The sequence below is a fragment of the Protopterus annectens genome, chromosome 5.part1 (genome assembly GCF_019279795.1).
Source record: "Protopterus annectens isolate FY-2018-M chromosome 5.part1, PAN1.0, whole genome shotgun sequence".
Taxonomy (NCBI): domain Eukaryota; kingdom Metazoa; phylum Chordata; order Ceratodontiformes; family Protopteridae; genus Protopterus; species Protopterus annectens.
Genome location: NC_056736.1, coordinates 173,002,603 through 173,021,086, shown reverse-complemented (window position 1 = coordinate 173,021,086; position 18,484 = coordinate 173,002,603).

Here is an 18,484-nt window from a genome sequence, read left to right as displayed (position 1 = left end):
TCAGAGTATTTCAGCCTTTTCTTCCAACTTTGCCCTGATTCAGAAATCTGCACTTTTTCCAAAATTAAAAAAGCAAGAATTTTTTTAAGCTAGCACTAGCATTTGAATGTTTACTTACACATTTCTTCATCCCCATTTTTATTGCATAGGTGGATTATTAAATCCTAGTCTATAATGCAGTCTTCTCTACATAAAATGCATTGATTATAAGGCAAAATGCAAGGTAAACTACCTCTCTTGTTGTATAGTTGTATCGACACATGTAAAAATAAAGTTTTCAAATAAGAGGGGATGGCGATATTTATACTGTCATAAATACACCTACATTGTGAGCAGGCCCACACTTGTACAGCTCCCTGTTTTTGTCAGTGTTCCCTGTCACTTCACTAGTCCCTTCTTCCAATATCCCTTTAACATTTGTACTACATTTAAAGGTAAAAGTAGGGGATTAATCTAGTTTTGAGATAGACCTATGGATCCAACTCTCCTTGACCAATTCTTGAAAACAAATTTTCTTCAGCACACCTGCACTGTGGTTACATGTGAGGACCATCACATCAGATCGGTGGTTGTTCATAGTGTTGTTTAATACTCAAACTCAGAAAACCCTGAATAGTCTAAAATTATTTTGCAAATGGTCACTGTGTCTGAGACCACTTCAAGTGCTATGTTATTCATTACCTTAGTGGGGAAGCCCTTCCCAAAATAATATCTGAAGTTTGTCCAGCTCTAGCAAGAATTGGCTATCATCAGATACCCACCTGTATACTCTCACCATTTGTCATTTTACCAAACATGGTTAATCAAGTAATGCAGGTAACCACTGGAAAAAGTTGGCTTTATTAAAACGGTCAATTCCCATCTACTGCATGTTGTGTTTTTTGAAAGTGTGCCACCCAAGTAAATAATGTTGTTGTTACTCTTACAGCATGTAAAACTAAGAAAGTCTGCACTTTATTACTGTTTCAAAAAAAAATCATCATGCTTAACAGAGGAATCTAGTCATAGAATAAAAATATTGTCCAAAAATATGTTATACTATATATATATATATATATATATATATATATATATATATATATCATTTACATTTTATACATTTTGAATTTTAATCAGCAAGTTTTGCTATTTTAACATTTTTAAGGTGACTGTCTCCTTAAGAATGGCTTGGACAGGTTTTCATTTGTCATGTAATTACACTGATTACTTAAACCAAAATGGAGTCAGTGTATGTAGTTCAAATAAAGTTCTTAACAAAGTAGAAGAAAAGTGATAAACTCTTGTGATTTATTTATTTATTTGCAGTAAATTTCCACTGTATACAAATTTAAATTGGTCCTTGGAAAGCACAGCCATAGCATTTTTGGATTATTTGCTTAGTTATGCTGTGAAACATTTTTTTATTCCTTCTTATAGGTTCATAGGTAGGTACTAGGCTATTGGCCCTAGGGCCTATACAAGCCTAGCCAAAACGGTACCCTGGCTTTTGCCACCCAAGAAAATTATTTTCCTGTGCCCCTGTCGAGCAGAGCCACAGAGGTGATCCCCGGGGGTGAATTTCCTATTTCCCATCCAATCATCAATATTTTTTTGAAGAGTGCTAATGAGGAGCTTTGTTTGATATAGATGGGCAGTTTGTTCCAGAGCATGGGAAGTCTCTGGGATAGGAATCTATCCCTCCAGCATGTTCTGTTTATTGTGGTGACAAGGTTTAGGTCCTTAGAGTGTGTAGCTCAGAGGGATTGGGATTTCTTTAAGTGGAGTATGTCCAACAGCTCTGGGTTTGACATAGCTTTGTATGTTAGGCCAAGATCGCCTCTGAGTAGGCAATATGTGATGGAGTAAAGCTGAAGTTTTTGAAGCAGTCTGCGTAGGGCACCTGTTTGAGGCTAGTAATCCTCTTTGTGAGGTATTTCTGCAGTCTTTCCAGTTGTTGTAGATGTCTTGTGAGGAACATACCAAAAGGGGCATTGTACTCTATAATGGGTCTAATGAGTGACGAATAGTGGGGAGCAATGACTTCTTTTTTTCCTGGATGAGAAACCTTTTGTGATGATGTGTGCTACGTAGAAGGATTTCCTGACTACTGTGGCAATGTGATTATCAAAGAAGAGACTACTGTCCACCTGTGTCCCAAGGTCTCTTATCACACTTTCGGTGTTAAGTTGACTGCCACCTATATGGTAGCTCATGGGTACAGAGTGTTTGCCAAAGGGAATGACAATGCACTTTTTGGCATTGAGCTTATGGCCATGGCTTTGACACCAAGCATCTGTCTCAGTGAGGCCCTTTTGTAGGATGTCCACATCATTAGGAGTTTCAATTATGGCTCCTAGTTTGCAGTCATCTTCGGACATCATTACCCAAAGACCTTCTGTGTTAGCTTGTACTTCAGAAAAGTAGATACCAAACAGGAGAGGACCAATGACTGAACCCTGTGGTACTCCACTTCTCTCTGGTCTGAAGTTGGATTTGGAGTTTGCTTCTTTCAGAGTGTGGGTTCTGTCAGTGAGCCAGTTGACAACCCATCTTGTGACATAGGTATTTATACCTATTTTAGTGAGTTTATCTATAATTCTAGAGTGGGGGATGGTGTCAAAAGCCTTGGCAAGATCTAGATAGGATGTGTGAACCACCTTACCCTTGTCTATGGCTTTGGTGACTGCTTCAAAGAAGTCAATCAGGTTTAGGAGACATAATTTGCCTTTTACAAACCCAAATTGGGTAGGGTCGCTGTGTTCTTAGCTTTGTTAATCTTTCTGTCTCTCACTTTTTCCTGCAATCCTTTCTTTCAATAACTTCTTGAAATTCTAAATATATATATATATATATATATATATATATATATATATATATATATATATATATATATATATATATATATATATATATATATATATATATATATATATATATATATATATATATATATATATATATATATATATATATATATATATATATATATATACTAAAATACATCTGAAATAAAAAACAAAAAGAAGATTCAACAACCAGGCGGTCAAAATAGAACTATTTTAATTCCACAGTAAGCATTTTCAAACACAAGGTTCTTCATCAGACTGTTGCTGTGTTGGGAAGTTCCTACAATTTTCCTGTTGGAGGTATATTTTTCCTTTAAAATACATTTGGATAATCACATTTGATTTGATCATAGAATTTAGAAGGCAAATTAGTGTATTGAACCATATGTAAATATACCCATTAAGTCCCGGCTGTTTGCACCTAAAAAGACCTGCCAGTACAGCTCTCTGTATTCCAGGCAGGTCTCCCAAGGTCCCCCCCTCTAATATCTATTGGGATACTTTCAAGGGCAAAAATGCTAAAACTAGCCTGGCTACATGAGGTTGTGTAACAAAGAGGACGTTAGTGTCGATCTTATTTTTAATATCGTAAGTATGTTCATAAATACGTCTCTTTAATTTGCGCTCGGTTTTGCCTACATAAAATGAGGCACACTGGATGCATGTCACCAAATAAACCACTCTTTCACTGTTACAATTATAATGCTGGTGACTAATAAGTGTTCTACCCTGGCTTGTTAGTACTAGACTCTCCTTATTGGCCACATATTGGCACTGTTGACACGCCCCACATTTGAATGTCCCCTTACATCTATTACTAGGGGAACCCTCGTCACCTCTATTGGATTCCAATAAATTCTTCAAACTCTTACCTTTTTTGTATATGTATTTAAGGGGGCCTTTATCTGAGAATGGTAGGTCAGTAAATCCCATAAACCTCACCCATTCATTATTCACAATATTATTGAGGTCTAAAATATTCACATTAAACTCATTAATAAAAGCTCTACTAGCATCATATTTAACTGGCCTAGCAGTATTTTGCTGCATATCACAGGCTCTATCCTCCCCCAAAACATGGAAAAATGTCTCTCTTCTATTTGCCATTACCTCACTTTTAATGTTATCAATAAGTTGGTCTGGGTATCCCCCCTCCAAAAATAGTCGATGTAGAAATTCACATTCATCTCTAAAATCCATGTCACAAGAAGTCATTCTTGATGCACAGATTAACTGGCCCTTAACTATATTATTTTTCTGAAAATGGGGATGTACACTGGTGTAGTGCAAGTAAGAATTGGAATATGTATTCTTCCGAAAGACCTTAGATTTCACACAACCATTCGCTGTCTTCTCTAACATAACATCCAAGAAGTGTACAGAATCTCTAGAAATGGTGTTTGTGAATTTTTAAAAATCAGTCGTAATGTCCAGGTATTTCAAAAAATCATTTAACTTAGCATCCGTCTCTTCCCAACAAATACAAATGTCATCTAAAAATCTGACGTATTTGGTCCAACAATATCTATATTCAGATTTGAGAATATATACTTTTTCCCATCAAGCCAAAACAATGTTAGCATAGGTGGGGGCACAATTTGCCCCCATTGAAACCCCTTTGACTTGGTGAACAAAACTCCCCACTAAAATGTAAAAAGTTGTTTTTGAGAACCAAGTCCATAAGTCCCAAATAATATGCAAGTCGTAAGAAATCTGGATGTCCTCTGGTAAATACATTTCCAGCCATTCCAACCCCTTAGAATGGGGAATTACGGAAAAAAGGTCCTTAATGTCAATAGTGACAAAAAGGACCTGCTGATAGTCTAATTACAAATTTATTTTCCATAAAAATTCCCATGAGTCATTTAATATTTCTTTATTGTTCTACCCATGGGGTTTCAGCTTGTTATCTAGGTATTTGGCTAGAGGTGCAGTTTTGGATCGCTCTGCAGAAACAATAGGCCTCAGTGGAGGGTCTAGGGGGTCTTTATGTACTTTCAGGATTCCAAAGATATTGGGAATCCTGGGTCTATCATTGCTTAAATATTGATAAATATCCTTACTTATCATCCCTTCCATAAACAAATCATAAAGGGCCATATTAGTCCTTTTGTAGGCAATGTTAATTTCGTTCTTCGATACCCTCCTGTATGTGTCAATATCCCCCAAAAGGTACAGCATTTTACCTTCATAGATTACTGAACTCATGACCACAGCACCTCTGCCTTTATCTGGCTTCATAATCCGTATACTATCATCAGCCCTTAATTGTTGTAATAGGGTCCATTCATCCTTTTTTAGGTTAAATATCTTTCTAGTAGACTCCTGGGTATTGTACTTCCTAAACTCTTTCTCCATTGATGCCTCAAAATTTCTTAATTGAGGGTGGGTGGGGGGATTAAAGACACTTTTATGCCTGAGTTACTTTTCCAGATGTAAAGATGTGTTCCCTTGCAGTGTTATTTCCAAGTTCATTTTACCTAAAAAAAGCTTAAAATCCATAATGTACTTAGAGACATCTCCTTTAGTATGTGGGACAAATTTGAAACCTTTTGATAAAAGACTAAAGAATATGGGATTAAGTTTGTAATTAGAATAGTTGAATATGTTGAAATTACCCAAGCAGTGTTTGACTCCTTCAGATATAATATCAAGTTGCGAAGGGTCTCCACTAACATTTGCAACTTCACTATCTGTCAGTATCTCACTTGCCCCCCCCTCCCCATAACCCGCTTCACTGCCACACTGTAGCCCTGAAAGTACTGAGGGGCCTGCTGGTTCACGATCATCTCTGACCTGCAAAGTGGGGATACTCTAAAGGGTCATGTAAGGAGTGTTCACCTTCATTGGAAACCCTTCTATTTTGCTGTGGAAATACATTATCCTTAACCAAATACCTTTCATTCATCAGGGTAACATGTCTTAGTTTTGTATTCATGTAAATCTCTTTCCATTTTCTTGATCTTCCTTTTAATGTTAATACTACATTTCTCATCCACTATATCAAAAAACTCATAATATTTCTTTTTTTCAGTATCCACCATAAACATTAAATCATTGGTAATATTATTATTTAGTACATCAATCTCTACACACAATTTACCCAGTGAGATCTCATTTTATTTGACTGTTACTCTCACAATATCCGAACCACATTTATTAAAAATTTCTAGCAGCTCATCATAACAATCAGATCCTTTACATATGTTGTTAGGATATTTTGAAACTCTAAGCTCCTTGGAAGCAATGTCCTTCTTAAGGCATTCCTATAAATATTCATTGTCTATTTGTAGGGCTTTATATTTCATAAGAAGCTCAGATAATTTAGCTAATACATTTTTGTAAATGTCTTTTTGTCCAAAATTCACCTCATCAGGTGCATTTAAGTCAAAACTGTTAAACTGTTTCCTTTCCATACAGTTATTAAAAGTGTCAGGCTTGCCTTCCCTTGGTAAAACATTAACCTCATTATTACAGTCACCTGTTTGTTTGTGAAAGTTTGTAGCAGCTGAGCCAGGAGAACGGTCACCATTATCAGTACATAGGGCTCTCAGAAATGCCAAATCCACTGTATTAGGTAAAAAAACTTCTAAAACTTCTATCATGGAAGGTCAGTCCCCTTCTAGTATCAGTCACTTACCTTCTTCCACCAGCCAATCTTAAAAAATTTAAATATCTTATTCTTTTTACCACATCAGCTGCCCATAACTATAAAAATGTTTTTCTATGTGATTTTAACCTAAAGTACCCAGGATCCTAAGAAATGACATTGCCAAAATCTTAGCCAACATCGACCTTATGCAGGTCATCAATGATACTACCCATTCAAATCTCTGAAACCAACAAATGCTCCCTCTTGGATGTACTAATCATCAACAATTCTCCCATCATTTCCAAAACAGCTATTCTTCCACACTCATTCAGTGGCCACTCCCCAACAACCTTTCAAATTATCCAACAGTCACCAGAATTGTTACCCAAACTAGTTACTTCAGACCCAGATCTACCATCAGTATAGAAAAACTCTAAAAAAACACCTAGCAGTTTTTGACTGGTCTCCCACTATCAACTTACAGAACCCCAACTCAGCTGCCACAGCTCATGCACATACCTTTCTTCAACTTCAGGATAAATTCTTCCCTCTCACACACTGCCTTTTCAACTGCTATAAACCCCCCTGGATAATAACTTAATTGAAGGATCTCTTCAAACTTGGGACAATGATTGGTTTTCTTGGAGATAAAACCCTTCACCTAAAAACTGTACTGCCTTTAAATCTCTGCATAACATAGCTAAACAAGCCATAAACAAGCACAAAACCAACTATTTCAAAACAAACAGCTCCATTGATGTCACCTTCTCCTCTATCACCATCCAGACCTGCCCAGGTCAACAGTCAACCTATGACTTCTCCAGTGAATTCAGCCTACTCTCTAGTACTTTAACTTCTACTTCTCCACCAGTCCACTCATCACTCCCTCCTTTTGTTTTAAGAAAATTACTCAACAAAGACCTTGAGCACTTCTAGAGAAAATACTGCAGGATGCACCCACTGGTGCAGACAATGTAGTCCCTTAGGTTATATCACTCTGCAAAGACTTCTTTACCACACCTCTTTTCCATATTTACAAGCTCTGCTTAACTGAAAACACATTCTCAGATATATGGAAAACTGCTCTTGTCATACCCCTTCTGAAACAGCTTCAGCCAGAAAAATGTCTCCCACTTTCACCTAATCTCCATCTTTCTTACACATGGGAAAATACGTGAAGAACTAATCGACAACCAACTGTCCACTTAAATCCAACAGTTCCACCAACTCGCTTGTATATAGCATCAGTTCTGGGCTGACCAGAGCTCAGTGACAGCACTATGGTCACCTGCAGGTGACATCCTTCTAAACATGGATAAAGGAAACTTTTCATTAACTGTCTTCATTTATTTACCAAGGCATTTGATCTTACTGACCACTTCTTGCTCCTTCACCCCCTCCAAGAAATCATGGTTAACCCTAACACTATCATCAGGTTTCAAAATTTCATAACAAATAGGTATTTCAGAGTAAAAATAGGCTCATTGTCATTCCCTTCTGCACCCCTTACCAAAGGAGTACCCCAGAGATCTATACTCACCCCACAGTTGTTTTCAATTTTTGAAACTATCTAACCTCCATATCTTTCCAATCACTCTTTATGTAGAAGATAGGGTTATCCTTCGCTCCAGTCTCTCAAATTTAACTATTCAAAACCAGTTGTAGTCTGACCTCCACTCCCTTTATTTGTGGCTAAACAACTATAAGCTACTCCTAAATCCGTCCAAAACAAGAAGTATGATAGTTGGAACCTCACAAAAGCTGAAAAAAACTCATAAATATCTCAGCATTGCAGATCTCAATGGTTCCTCAATAGAAACACACATTTCTTTAAATACTTAGGTTTATTGCTGGGCCAGTCACTTAACTTCCAAAACCACACTGAAAACATAAAGAAAAAGATCAGTTCTCCTTTATTCTGGTCCTGGAAAATATATCCCTGTCTCTCCAGACCTGCTAGAGCAGCAATAGGCAAAGAAGTATTTCTTGTTCACCTTGATTGTAGGCTCCCCATCATAGACACAGCCTCTAAAAAAAACTCATTCAGTCAGCAGTCCATTGAAAACATAATCTATGAATTCATTGTCATTTTTACCCAGGGACACTATTGTACCATACTCCAAAGCCAAATGGCTACCGGTCTCCTACAGAGCTGAACTTCTCCCAGAGTCTCATCTTTTCAAACCATTTCAGCTAGGTGCCTTCCCACCTTTTGAGCCATACTCAAACTAAATCTGCTCCATACTACCTCTGCAACCTCTCCCAATTTAATTCTTCACTTCAGACCCACCAAGCCAAATTGCACTGTACTGACCATTCCTTCCAATTCTTGCACCCATACTCTTGCAGTCCCTCCTGCCTCACCTAAAATAATTCTCTTTTTTTCCATCTTTCAGAGCACAACTGAAAAGACACCTACATCAAAAATGTAACGGCAGGTGATTTTCCTCTGCATACATCACCTAACTACCTGCATCACTTCTACATTGACCCTCGGCTCTAATTTGCAGAATCCCTCTCATATTTACTGCTAAAATTAATTCCCATATGTTTCTTTTACTCTGTTAATATTTACATAGCTTCAATTCCTGATGAGAATCTCTACCTTTTATGATTGCTTCATTTTTGTGAATTTGTTCTGTTTTTTTTTGTGAATTTCTTCACCTGGTCTGTGCCTGCAAATGGTCTGTTGTGATCAGTGTACTACCCTGCTAGTAAACTAACTAACTAACTAACTAACTAACTAACTAACTAACTAACTAACTAACTAACTAACATTGTGATTAGATGAAAAGAATCTTAGATGAAATGTAATACACCTGTATATGTCTATATCTGTATCTGTTTATATAGATAGATATAGATATCGGGTCCCTATCACATAGTCAAACTTGTACAAGTTTGAACCCCATATGGTCGAGACCATAAGTATGAACTTGCACAAGTTCCAGCTTTTAAATGGAAATCTCCATAAGGGGAGGTTTCCGTTCATTTCAATGTGGTGTGATATCGGAGCTGGTATATTTAAGTAGTGGGGGGTGGGGGCACAGCCCCCCACATGGTGGGTGCAGGGGGGGCTTGCCCCCCTGCTTACAACTGTTTATTTTGTTTTTACTTCTTTTTTTTTTTTTTATCACTAGTCAAAGCTTTGTAACATCAAACAGAATGGTTCGAACATTCCGTGTTCAAAATTAAATATAGTCCCATAGATATAGATATAGATATATATGTATACACACACACACATATATATATATATATATATATATATATATATATATATATATATATATATATATATGTGCATAAAAGGTATATACAGTTATATATATATATATATATATATATATGTATATATATATATATATATATATATATGTGTGTGTATATATATATATATATATATATATATATATATATATATATAGATAGATAGATAGATAGATAGATATATAGATCTCTACAGATAGATAGATAAATAGATCAATATACACATGCACTCACACACGCAGACAGCATGTGGGGGGGGGGGGGTAAGTGAGCAATAATTTATGTAGGATGCAAACAGCTCCAGATAAATGGACCTTAATGGACCCCAGTACTCATTTCTCTATTTCTAAGTATCTGCATCATGGTATGCATGAAAACAAATACCACTCATTTTGTTTCCGAAGCCCCGGTGCCTCTGATCTTCACAAATACAAACAATTGAATTTTTCTAGAATGTATCAGATGCTTGAGTCTATATTTAAAAATCATGCAAGCAATAAACCTGAGTATGGACAAGGTTGTCCATTTCTGCTCTTGGGTCCCATGTACTGTATAATTGTTGCTGTCTGTTTGTCAAACAGAATTCATCCAGGCAGGACAAAGATGTGAAATAGCATTGCCGTGTATAATCATATTGCCGTTCAAGCCTCAAACTTCTCTAACATGGAATTTTGAGAAGAGTATGTGAGGTGATTGGTGATTATCCTTACTACTAAGCTAAGATGAGTCAACAAAAAGAATAAATATTCCTACAGTGCAGCAGGTAAAGACCCTTGCATGGTATATGTGTGTGGAGGGGAAAAACCCCACCAGAAATGACTGTCAGGAATTTATTGGAAACATCATTTTGATTAGAGATCTTATTATCATTTCTTTCCGCTTCAGAATCTTTATTAGTTTTCATGTAAAAACTGTACATGACAGCTATAGAAGTGGACTATCATGCATTAATGGACATTGCATATTATATTAATGATGGATGCTAAGTAATTACATCCTTGAATGTAGCCTAAAATGTGTGTACTAATATGAAAAATAAGTCATGGTCATTGCAATATGAAAACAGAAAGAAACACAAAAGAAATCGACAAACTCCTAACCTCCAAGTACCATAATTCTTGTAATAATCTCATACCTACCAAAGTTATAGATCAAGTTGGAAATAAAGCAACAAAGGTACAATAATTATTGCAAATTCTAAGTATACATCATTAGATAAAATTATTAAGATTCTGGATGGAAGAGTACATTGTTATAATCACAGAGAGTGACAGACTCTTCCTTATGTGGAATAAAACAGCTCTGTGCACAGGCTACACAAGGCATTGACAGAACTAAAACTATATCATACCCTCTCACACCATCTCTTCAAGTAACCAGGATAACCTTAGCTAAAATTTTCCTTCTACCATTGCTCAAATATGCCCTCCCTTTTATTGCCTTTCACTCAGAAAAAAAAATCAAGTTACTGAAAAAAAATGCTCATATTTGCTCTGCTGTCTGATTTTAATATCCACCATTGTACCTTATATGAAAAAACCCTTGGCTCGTATTACTAATAGGGTCATTTGTCTTCACAGTAAGCTAATTTACAAAATCCTTAAACATGGCTACTGTCCACTTCACAGGCAGTTACTTAAAATCAGAAAACACAGCTACTCCTTTATTTATTTATTTATTTATCTTATTTTACATTTGTTAACTGGGCTAGTCTAGCTGGATACATATCCTTTTTTTTTTTCAGGAGGCCGAAAAAAAAAACACATAATGGTTAATACAAATACAAAAACAAAAAGTTAAAAAAAAATACATATACAAATACAAGAAGAGAGAAATTTCATAGATGTTAAAAAATAAGACAACAGACAAAGGTTATAGGTTATACACAGAGAGAGATTCCTCTTATATAATATATATATATACTAATACATAACAATAAACACATTTTGGTTGATAGATTTAGATCTACAACATCTACATCTACACTTAAGGACAAGAGGAGATTATTTAGGAACAGCCAATATAATAATACATACTTTAGTCTGAGCTATATTCAAACTACTCATAGATAAAAAAGTCCTCTCCAGATTAGGCCCAGCTATTTTGAACTAGCTACCTGTGGACATAAACACTATGAACAATATTCAAACGTGCAAAAAGCAACTTGGAGAACATTTGTAAAACAAAACCAAGACTCTTGCTAGTTTTGCTTCTTTTAACTGACACTTAAAAGTAAATTAATGTTTTGCAAATTGTTATATATTTAAACTCAATGGTGGGAATTCAATAAAGCCGACAATTTTTTTTTTTTTTTTTTTTTTGTATAGGCATCGCACCACAGTGCCCACACGTCCACAAACATTTTTAGATTCAGTAAGCACTGCTGAGCGGCTTGCACGCATGCACAAACACAGAAAATTCTGTGGCCTGCAAATTGCCTCATAAGTAGGTGAGTGTCATGCAAATGAGGCAGATTGAGTGATCCAACAAGCAGAAAGGCTTCTGGTCAGACTCTGTGTCAGTGTTTGTAGTGCACATGGAAAAATTCCACATACAGGAGTCTAGACAGACAAAAGAGGGCGTAAAACTGCAGAAATGTGGATATAAATCCACTGAAAATGTTATACTACATATATATGAGCAAAACTATTATTGTGGATGTTAGAAAGAGGAAGGGAATAAGTTAAATTAATATTTTTTTAATAATCTCGGCATGTTTGCCCTACATGCCACAGAGCAAAAAACATACTTAATAGAAAAAAAATAGGAAAACAGGATTTTATAATATTTTCAGAAATGCATTATAGGATTTTTGTACAATGGTGCATAGCTGCTGTTGCTAAGGTCATAGGGCTATGAAGCATGTAGTTTCCAGACTGTCAGCACAGGTATGTATACAAAGGAGGTGAATGTATTGAATAGCAAGGAGTAATCATGTTCGCATATCCCTTTTGAGTAGGCTCTTAGACCATGCTGATGTTTACACAGGATGGGGCTGACATGGGCGGTGGGGGGTGTATCCTATCACTTCTAGGCTCTTTTAAGTTCATGTGCATGTGTTTGCTTGGCAGGCAGCATTTAGCACTAAAATAGGACCATTAAATGATGTTAATTATATTACAGGCAGGTAGAATGCATTACAGTTAGCCAATCCCATATTCTGGACCTACAGCAGACCTGAAAAATGTATGCATACGCCCTACATACTGATTTCCTCAATACTCTGGAACACTGGAGTACGGAATTGACAATTTTAACTGACAGAATGCTAGGGGCTGCTGCAGGTCTGCTACATCTGTATGTTCTAGCTGCTGAAGTCAATGCTGCTGGTGTTGCTGACAATAGGCCTAGGTAGAGAAGGAGAAGAGTGTTCAGGCCCAGGGTAACCATCCAGGAGCTACATGAGCTGGAGATTGTAGAGCGCAACAGGGTGGACAGAAACATACTACTAGAACTCACTGAGCTCTGCTGCCCTCAATTCAGAGCCAGAGCTAACAGAGGGGAACCTATCCCAGTGGAAACAAAGGCATGTGTAGCCCTTAGAATACTCGCTACAGGTACTTTCCAAAGACTAACTGGGGACATGATGGGGGTGTCACAGGCATCTGCATCCAGCATAACCCACAAGTTCCTGGATGCTATGCTAACTCATGCCAGTGAGCACATATCTTTTCTCCTCTGCCCTGAGGCAAGGGCCAGCCATATGCAACAGTTCTACCATGTAGCACACTACCCTGAAGTACTGGGTGCCATAGATCGCACTCATGTACACATCAAGGCACCACCTGGTGAGCAGAGAAGAGTCTACGTTAACCGCAAGGGGTATCACTCAATCAACTGCCAGGTCATGTGAAATGCCCAGGGGATTATCCTGAATGTATGTGCTGGCAGCCCTGGCAGTTATCACAACTCCTATATCTGGCACACATCACAGCTGTACCAAATGTTTGCTATGGGGGACATCCCACAGCCATTTACTGGGTGATACTGGTTACGCCCTGGAACCGTGGATGATGACACCCATCAGAAATGCAAACACGCCCATGGAAGAACATCATAATGAGACACACGCACAAACTAGGATCATCATAACGCGTGTGTTTGGGCTTCAGAAGTCATAGTGCCAGTGCCTAGATATATCTGGTGGAGCCCTGCAGTATTCTCCAGCCACACGTGCACATATATTCACAGTATGTGTTATGCTACATAATCTGTTCCTGTGGAAACAGCTGCAGCAGGATCAGTAAAAGGAAGGGATATACAGCCCCCCACCAGTGCCTAGGTCACTACAGCCACACTCACAGGAGGACTCGGAGGAGTAGCCTCTGCTGATGTCCCTGTAGGCAGACCTAGGCATGCTCAGTATGCCCTGGCTTTGGCTAAGAGACAATGCATACCATATTCACTAACAATCTAGGGACCTAGGGACTGACACCTTACTCCTACTCACATACAGTAATTAAAACTGATGCCAGGCAAACTACACAACCTGTACCTATCCATGTATTGGCTGTGTACTGCATGCATCAGAGTCAGGCATGAACTACTGTTCTGTCAACTGCTGCATTTGCATTGTAAGTCTCTAACCTACACAGTACTTGTAAGGATTATTATGATATGGCATTGTATATATGGATCTGCAACATTTATGCAAGTAAATATAGTGGGCTATATGGACAGAAGTAACGTCTACATAGGAATAGAGATACCCATTCCACTATCATGTGTCCTTTAATATTCAGTAGGCTTTATGCATGGAATATATAGTACAGCAGTTAAGGGGGATGTTAGACAGTGGGGTGACATGATATTCGGACTACTGTGTATCCCAGCAGAACATGCAATGTTGTTCCCTCACCTCAACACAGCAGTGTCCCCATATAACTGCTTTAACAGTAACTCATCAATGATATATCAGCAGTCCAGACAGTCTCAGGGCAATAACATGGAAATTGATCATACACTATATGTCTCACTTAACACAGGAGTAACAAAGTACTTATTTATACTGTTGATTGTGTGATGAATGATCCCTCTCTATCAGGCAGATTGTGTGGATCAGTGCACTAGGGAAGTTATCATGTGTGATGGTGTTGTTGGTTCTAATCTAGAAGTATCCATATCTTTTGGATGTGAGGTATTATTATGTTGTTTTTTTACAGACTGTCAGTCTATGTGAGGTGTATCATTATTATTACCTTCTGTCACATATAAATTATATCACACAGCTGAAGAATGCCATCGACAAGTTGAGTGAAGTGCAGTACTGCAGAAACAGGGACAGATATCATTGTCTGTAACACACAAAATCCCCGACTGTAGTACAGGTATGTGTGGGCTGGAGTCAGTTTATAAGTAGTGAGAATCTCACTGGGCATGCTCATACACTTAGTTAAACAGAGTGCAATTCTGTTGGTCCTTGCTGAAAATGACCCATTATATATAGATGTGTCTATACATGCAAACATATATGTATACATTTCTGTCTGTCACTATCTTTCTCTCCCATAGATTGTATATTTATCTCTATGTATATACAAACAGATGTATACCTATACCAATATGTATACATATATATATATATATATATATATATATATATATATGTGTGTGTGTGTGTGTGTGTGTGTGTGTTTGTATGGTTTGTATGTATATATATATATATATATATATATATATATATATATATATATATATATATATATATATATATATATTTTTATAGAGAGAGAGAGCGAAAGAGAGAGATAAAACATACTTCTCAGTCTCTCCCGATATATCTACATAACACATATACATATAGCATACACACACACAGGTACATTTGTTTATACATCCCTGTTATTTGCATAAATACATGTGTAGATGTCTGTATTGTCCTACATACCATGATAATGGTGAGTAAATGCACTATGACACATCTATAATGTTGCTCAAAGGATCCAAAATAAGGGCTCAACAGTAAATAATGCACTTACCTGCAGACCTCTGTACCTGCTGGATGTCACCACACATACAGAACCAGGTGAATAGATGGTGTAATTTATAATGTCGTCTACACATGCGTGGACAGGGCACATTATTCCTGCCCACAGGCTTGCCCATCCAAATGCAAACAGCCAGGGGTGTAGCTAGGATTTTCAAATTTGTACTCACAGCTCTCAAACTGCTACCCCCCTCCCCAGCCAAGCTACGGCCATTCTCGTAATTCATGGTTCGCTCTTTTAGTGTCGATGAAGAGGCATTCACTGTAATGCCTCTTCAGTAATACAATATAAATTCACTCAAACTCGGTTCCTTGAATTGAAATTTAACCTGAAATGTCAGTTATTTGAAAAATGCAGCATGGTAGTTGGGGTAGAGAATTTATGCTTTTGTTTTCTGTAACTAAGGTACAGGTTTTGAGCTTGAGTAAATTACTAACCACCTGCTACCCCTAACTAGGATGTTTCATTCACACACACACCCCTACCTACCTTTTAGTGCAAGAAATATGGACAAAGCCTAAAATAAACAGGGACAGATATTAAATAATGCTCTTGTGAACTTAGAAAGTTTCTAGAATAACAGGATTTGTGCTAGTATGAGAAAGTTGCTAGAACAGGATTTGTGCTAGTATGAATTTTTCTAAAGGACAGGCATGAAGTCTGAGGTGAGGCTATGATTAAACATGACACTTAGGTGAGGTGCCAGTTAATTTTGTAGTTCATGTAGTACACAGCCTGGGATGTCATCTGGTCCCATGGATGCTGTATTCTTAGCTTTGGAGAGTGCGGTTTCCACCTGTGTGGCCGTGATTACCAGAATTTGGCAATCTTTTGGTACTGAGATGGCTCCTTTAGTGGGTGAGAGGGGGGTGATGTTGGCACTAAATCGATCTGCCAGGATATTGGCAATATCCTTGGGATCAGTATATTTAATGCCATTCTGTTGTAGCTCACAGCAGATCTGAGCATTGCCATTTAGATTCTTGACATAACTATAGAATGCCTTGTGGTTGTCTTTGGAATCTTTGGCAATTTTATTTTCGTAACTAGCTTTTGAGGATTTTATGAGGGATCTCAGCTTCTTACTGAGGCTGGTGAGGGAGTTTTTTGCATCCTGGGATTTTCCTCTTTTCTGCAACAGTTTCTTCCTTCTGTTGTGTAGTTTGTTTATAGGGACCACCAGATCAGCTTCCTTTCTTTGGAGAAGAGCATCTTGGTTCTATTTGGGATGGCATGATTCATGCACGAGTGGATGTGCTCGTACAGTGCCTTAGTGTAGGATTCTACTTTCGGATCCCGTCTGCATGGGTGTCGTGAAGTTTGTCACTTCTGACTTCAGTAGCATGAAGTTGGCTTTGGAGAAGTTTTTTAAGGAGGTTTCCTTACTGGGGGGTGGGGGTGGGATGTGGATGTCAAGGGTGATTTGCTTATAGTCAGACCTGACCAATGAGGAGGTGACCACTGGTGTGGAGCATCTATCTCCCATGTTGGTAATGACCAGGTCTAGGATATTGGGACAATGGATTAGTTGATTAGACCATTGGAATTTATGAATTCCAAGAACCGTTGGGAAAAGGAGTTGGTACCCGAGTAGTTTTCCCAGTTAATGGCAGGGTAGTTGAAATCACCCAGTATTAGGGTGTTTGGTTGCATCTTAATATTTTTTCAGTATGTTTAGAAAGGTGTAGTGAGAATCTTGGGGCATAGTGTTGGTGGGGGATCTGTAGCAAGCTACAATTTGGATTGCAGTCTTACCTAGTGTTAGTTGCACCTGGAGAATTTCAGATGCATTGTGTTGGGCAACTAGCCTGGAGGTGTGAATATCCTTGGTGAATATGGACACTCCTCCACCTTTAGTGTTTTGGTCTTGGTTTTCTGGCCTAAAAGTGTGGTAAGAGTTGTAGCCTGGTATTGGAGGGGTGCTCTCTGGAGCCTTGAACCAGGTCTCAGTTACTGCACAGATATCGATGTTCTCCATTTTTAGGAGTGCCTCAAAAGAGTGCATTTTGAGGTTTAGACTTCTAGCATTGAGTAGCATTATCTTCAGATTTTGCATGCTTGTATCTGTTATGGTGGTGGTTTTATCCTTTGAACCTTGCCTAAAAAAGGCACTATAGGGGTGGCAAGAGCTTTAGCCAGTAACCTGAATCCCAGGGGTGACAGGTACAGACCATCTCTGATAAATTATCGTGGTTTGTTGATCATGTCTTCCCAGGCAGACAAATACTGGATCCCCTTTGAATGACACCAGAAACTTAGCCAACTGTTGATACATTCATTTTGTCCTTATACTGTGGTATCATTCTGGGCGAAGGCAGGATGCTACTCAGGGCTAGGGTCATACCTGCCTGGGCCACATGATCCAAGATCTCTTCCATGTCTTTTTTCATGTAGTCCAGGGAGGTACGTCTCAAGTCATTCACTCCAGCATGGACAATGACAGAGTCATATTTGTACTTGTTGTGGAGTGACTTGAGTGCATGCGTTATGTTGGCAGATCCTGGCACCCGACAGGCAGCTGACTGTAATTTTCTCCTTGTCCAGCCTGGTGAGTGGGATATCAATGTGCCTGACTGTAGAGTCACCTATGACTTAAGTGTTGGGTACACTGTCTTGCCTTAGGGGCTGTTGTTGGGTGGCACACTGGTGTTGTGAGCTATGTGTCACTTTGGTTGTGACTGGTGTTTGTTTGCGTTTCAACTTTGGAGGTCCTTGTTGCTTGGGCAGGTTAATGTTAAGGGCCTCCGCATATGTGAGTTTAGTGTTGCTATGTGTGGGTGTTGATGGTGTGGATTTTGAAGGGCTATGAG